Genomic DNA, 6,524 nt, shown 5'->3' on the forward strand with positions numbered 1-6,524 from the left:
AATAGTACATTGTGCCACATGGTTCTTATATGCCCTCAGGGCATAATTTAAAACCCTTGACCCGAGGGTTGTGGGGGTCTGTCCTTCTCAAAAATATATTTTCTATCTGGAAATCAACTACGCTGAAATAAATAGCTATCTCAAAATTTTGATTGGATGTGTTTGGGAGAATGATGGGCTTGGGGGGCTAGTTGCCCTCCAATCACTTTCGTCTATTAAAAAGGGCACTAGCCACTCCAATGTCCAATCGAATGAGCCCTTTTTGAAGTTTCTACGACAACTCCTTCGATACGAAGTGCCCGGGTATAGAGGAAAAAAAAACATTTTTCATCATCTTGTTGGATGATAACCCCCTCAGAACCCTCAGCGCAAGGGCTGTAAGTTATGCCCTGGGGCATATAAAGTTTGTATTGAAAGCGTTGTCGTTGAAAATTCAAAAGGGCTCATTCAATTGGAAATTGAAAGGGCTAGTGCCTTTTTTAATAGTTGAAAGTGATGGGATAGCGACTAACACCCGTCTCACGCCCACCATTTTCCAAAACAAATCCAATCAAAATTTTGATATATCCATTTTGTTCAACGTAGTTGAACGTTCTGGAAATTAGGTCTTATAGGATGTTAACCCCCTCAGAGCCCCAAGTGCAAGGTTTGAAGATGTGCTCAGGGGACATATAAGGTTTATATAGAAAGTTGTTGTATAAATCATAAGCAGCACAATCGCGCTGCCTAAGTAAAGAACGGGGACACTCGAGAACGAGACAAGAAACGGGGACTAAGTAAAAAGGAGGACACTCCCCCACAATCCTCAGGTCAGGGGTTTTAAGTTATGCCCTGGGGGAATATAAGAACGATGCTGGCCCAATGAATTATTTATTAATTGTTTCCTTTAGAGCAGGGCACTTCGTATCGAGCAAATTGTCGTAGAAACTACGAAAAGCACTCATTCAAATCGAAATTGGAGTGAACGATGTGGCAAAATGTTTTTTTTTCCTCCAGACCCGGGCACTTCGTATCGAAGGAGCTGTCTTAGAAACTTCTAAAAGCGCTCATTGGATTGGAAATTGGAATGGCTAATGCCCTTTTTAATAGTCGAAAGGGATTTTAGGACAAATACCCCCCACGCCCATCTTTCCCCCAAACACATCTAATCAAAATTTTGAGATAGCCATTTTGTTCAGCGTAGTTGATTTCCAGATAGAAAATATGTTTTTGAGGAGGACACTACCCACAACCCTCGGGGCAAAGGTTTTAGTTTATGCCCTGAGGGCATATAAGAACGATGTGGGCACAATGTGTCATTTATGATTTTTTTTTTCCTTTAGAGCAGGGCACTTCATATAAAAAAGGTCGTCGTAGAAAATTCAAAAGGGGCTCATTCCATTGGAAATCGAGAGTTTTAGTGCCCTTTTTAAGAGTCGAAAGTAATTGGAGGGCAACTAAACCTCCCCCCCCCCACCGCCCATCATTCCCACAAACACGTCCAATCAGAATTTTGAGATAGCCATTTTGTTCAGCGTAGTTGATTTCCAGATAGAAAATATGTTTTATGAGGAGGACACTCCCCCACAACCCTCAAGGCAAGGGTTGTAAGTTATGCCCTGGGGGCATATAAGGTTTTTATAGAAGGCGCTGTTGTATAAACTTCAAAACTGGCTAATTCGATTCGAAATTCAAAGGGCTAGTGCCCTTTTTAATTGTCGAAAGTGATTGGAGGGCTACTAGTCCTCCCCCTCACACCCATCATTCCCCCAAAATATATTCAATCAAAATTTTGAGATAGCTATTTTGTTCAGTGTAGTTGATTTCCAGATAAAAAATATGTTTTTGAGGAGGACACTCCCCCACAACCCTCAGGGCAAGGGTTTTAAGCTATGCCCTGGGGGCGTATTAGGTTTTTATAGAAGGCTTTGTCGTAGAAACTTCAAAAGAAGCTCATTCGATTGGAAATTCAAAGGGCTAGTGCCCTTTTTAGTAGTCAAAAGTGATTTGAGAGCAACTAGCCCCCCCCCCCTCCACGATGGCTACTAGTCCTGCCCCTCACACCCATCATTCCCCCCAAACACATCCAATAAAATTTGAGATAGCCATTTTTTTCAGCGTAGTTGATATCCAGATAGAAAATATGTTTTTGAGGAGGACACTCCCCCAAAACCCTCAGGGCCAGGGTTATAAGTTATGGCCTGTGGCATATATGGTTTTTATTGAAACCTTTGACATAGAAACTTGAAAAATGGCTTATTCGATTTAAAATTCAAAGGGCTAGTGCCCTTTTTAATAGTCGAAAGTGATTAGTGATATTTTTTGTTGTTGTTGTTTTTTAAACCAGGGCACTTCGTATCGAAGGAGTTGTCGTGGGAACTTCGAAAAGGGCTCATTCGATTAAAAATAAAAAGGGCTGATGCCCTTTTTAATAGTTGAAAGTAATTGGAGGGCAACTAAACCCTCTTCTACTCCCACCCTCCCAAGCCCACCCTCCCATTTACCCTTTATGTTTAAAAACTAAATGTTGTCTTGAGATTAAAATGCACTTGAGATCGAAATGCACTGTGATAATGCTAATTCCCAATAAGGCATCTCAGCAGTATCCCAAGAACGACTGAGGGTATTATGTTCAAACTTTTGGGGCTACTTCTTAAGATTTAACCAAATCAAAATAGCGTAAGTGTATACAAGCTATCAAAGAAAGTAAACAGATTTTTTTGCGAATGGTATCAAGTTCTCCATTTCAGGTCAACTAGAGGAGGTATGAAACTAAATTAAACAGTACTATTTGTGTCCAGATTTTAAAAAGGATGTAGGTTGTTAAAAATTGATGAAAATTTTTCTCCAGCACACAAATAGCATGTCAAACTATAAAGTCTTAAAAAACGAAAAGATTAAATTATTATTTTGTTTTTCCCTGAAAAGACTATGTCAATATAAAACGAACAGAAATTAATTAAAAAAACTTCTTTCACAAAATAAGTTTTTGAAAGAAAAGTATTAAACTCCATTAGAAAAAAATGAGCAAGAATAAAATCAAATGCTCTACCAAGCGTGAAACTACCACAAATCAGCATTGATAAATAAATGAAACCCAAAACGAACAGAAATTACAATAAATAACCGAGTCAAACTCAAAACGAGCAGAAATTAACATAGGTTGGGCGCAAAACCCCAATGCCTTCCCAAGGCCAGAACAAAATTTGCACTTTACTGAAAAAAATCTAAAGGTTTTTACTTTTATAACTTTAATAAATCAAATAATATTAACATTTTGATTACTAAATATCAGTATATGCATATTAAACTGACAATGCACATTCATTTGTATTCTGTTATATAGAATAAAACAGCACGATGCCTATGATTTTACCGTAGAAGCTACGAAAGGGGCTCTTTCGATTGGAAATTGAGAGGATTAGCGCCTGTTTCATTAGCCGAAATTTATCAGAAGTCAAATACCCCCCTCCCACGCCCATAATTTCCCCAAACACTTCCAATCTAAATTTGAGATGGCCAACAGAATTAATTATCAAAATTAGTTGTATCTTTATTCGTCGAAAATTACTGTATGCAAAACTTCGAGTACCATATCACAAAATTCATCATTTATTGGAAAAAAAGGAAAAACAAGACAAGGAAAAAAAAAGAAGAAGAAAGCAAATATTTCGATTAGATAAATATTTCGACCGATAAATATTTCGAAATAAATATTTCGACCGATAACCAATTTTTGGTGATTTGGGTATTAGCGAATGGTAGCAATTCCGGAAAATACAGGGAGGAAGCAAGGATTTTGTTATATTCTGTGCATAAATATACAAAAAAGGTATTCTTCAAAATTTCAAGGGTAATTTTCACTTGAGAAAAAACTAAAATTCAATCTAAAGGTATTCTTCCACATCTAGGGGAGTAATTTCCCCCTTCCTGTAGGTGCGCCTGTATAGAACATAATTAGGAAACAAAGTAATTATTAATTACAAAGATAAAGAGAAGTGTTTTCCTAGTGATTTCTATTCAATAATCTAGTGATTTGTGTGCTAATCTAGAGATTTATTTTACAAGAATCCAGTGATTTTTTTTTCATCGGGTGGCAACCCTGCTTATAAAGATACTTTGGCAGTTGTAAAACATAACCTGAGATTAAAACTTTCCGTCTTTCAATACAAAAAAAAAGATATTCCGACTGTTTTCCAAACAAAATCCAAGTTGAAATTTATCCAATAAAGATTCATTTTTCACAGTAAAATTTTAAATAAAATTCAAAGTGCTTTAGTTCAAAACGAGGTTACGTAAAGAACTTGTTTTGGCTTTCTCCGTATACTTACAGTTGAATTATATAATTATCCAGTATGATCTTTCCCTATCTCAACCATTATAAAAACCCGGACCGAGGTGCGAGTGCTCAAGAGAACGTTTTTGCATATATAAACATAAGCGGCATTAGATCTTTTCACGGGTAGACAAAGAATAATCACATACGGAACAAGTACTGACAAAACCACTTGGCCGGCTCAACCAATCAGTGGACAATAAGTGCAGGAATAAGGGGGAGGAGCTTTTTGTTCGCACTGAGAATGAAGAGCCAGAAATCATCTGCGGTAAACTTACTGGTATATTATATAAACTGTGATAACTGATTAACAGGTAATTTTTATAATTTGGATTATCTTAGGGAAGTACCAACTTTGGCTATTTAGATCTTTAACTCTTAACACTTCTGCAGGAAAGTAAGCCAATTCGTAAAAATACAAAAATGAGAAGGTTATCTTTCTCTGTTTGTTTAACGAAGATAGCGGAGCAATTCTTCAACATGTTCGTTGAATCAATTCAAAATTATTATTCAACTTTTTAGATTGACCCCTTAGAAACAGGACAATATCAATCGCTAATTCAATTATAGCCTTATTGAGCTTTCGTTCTCGAAAGTGTCTTCCCCCCTCTCACAGACCAATCATGCCCCCTACCGTGAAAAAAAATTAGATTGGCGCTGTCTATAACTGATTAATGGGTAGTTTGTATAATTTTGGTGATCTTAGGGAAATTTCAACTTCGGCTATTAATTTTTAAAACTTCTGTAAGTAAAGTAAGCCAATTATTAAAAATTCAACAATGAGAAGGTTAGCTTTTTTTTAACTTTTGTTCAACGAAGATAGAGGAAAGAAAAATCTTTAAAATGTTCGTTGAATCAACTCGAAATTATTATTCAATTTTTTAGTTTGGTCCCTTAGAGACAGAATAATATTAATTGCTCATTCAATTAGGGCCTTCGGAAGCTTTCGTTCTTGAAAGTATCCCCCTCCCTCTCACAAACCAATCATGCCCCCTACTCAAAAAAAAATTAGATATTGCCGTATTAGAAAAATTTTGAAATAAATATATTCACTATGATTCTAAAAACTACTTTTCTTTTACTAATTAAAAATTCATAGCTAGTTTAAATATGGCTTAATTTATATTGGCCGCATTAGAAAAATTTAGAAATGAATATGTTCATTATTATTGTAAAACAACTTTTATTTTACTAATTAAAAGTTCATGGCTAATTTAAATATCAGCTCTAATCAAAGTACTTTAAGTTTCAATTTATTTCATATAATTTTTGTTTTCTTATTTTCATTTTTTTTATTTTTGTACAAAAATAAATAAAAAATTAACCGAAATGAAATAAAATACAAGTTTTACTTAACAAAAGTAAAGAGCGAAAATATGTCTTCAGCTGAGTAAAAAAAATAATTGACGTTATAATGAATAAATATCCCCCAAACAAAAGTATATACCAAAAATCAGAAAAAGACTATGTCAATATAAAACGAAAAGAAAATAATTAAAAAAACTTTTTCCTCAAAATAACTTTTTTTTAAAAAGTAAAGAACTCCGTTAAACCAAAATTAACAAAAATAGAATCAAATAATCTACCAAGCATACGGCTACCACAAATCAGTATCAATAAGTAAAAGAAACCCAAAACAAACATAAATTAAAATAAATAACAGAGTCAAACTCAAAACGAGCAGAAATTAATATGAGTAGGGTTCTAAAACCCTATGCTTTCTAAAAGCCAAAATGCAATTTGTACAACATACTATATAGTCCCCGAAGCCGCGCCACGCCGACATGATGGCGGCGAATTTGTGATTCAGTATCGGCGGCGGCGTGCCGCCAGGCGCGCCTAAAAATTTTTGGCGGCGCGCCGCCGATTTTAGACCGGCGGCGGGCCACGGCGCGCCGATTTTTATAATTAAAAATAATAATAAAAATTCCACTTCACCAAGCACGTTCAACCTCGATTTTAGTAAGGATTTTTAAATGGTTGGCTAAAAACATACAAGAACAATATGACAAAACAAGAACTTTTTGGGCCGTGCGGAAAGTGTTTATGTTCACCGTCGATCAGACCTAGTAGAATTCTCATTTTTAGCCACTAGACCCAGGGAAACCTATGTTGTGTTTACGTTTAACATCGCATTGTTCCTATAAAATCCCGTGTTTAGTCATTTCCTTCTTGTTAATGATTTGGGCTAATGTGTGTATAACTTTCA

This window comes from Artemia sp. Qi Xiang Cuo, chromosome 18 (assembly GCF_049724085.1).
Source record: "Artemia sp. Qi Xiang Cuo chromosome 18, ASM4972408v1, whole genome shotgun sequence".
Taxonomy (NCBI): domain Eukaryota; kingdom Metazoa; phylum Arthropoda; class Branchiopoda; order Anostraca; family Artemiidae; genus Artemia; species Artemia sp. Qi Xiang Cuo.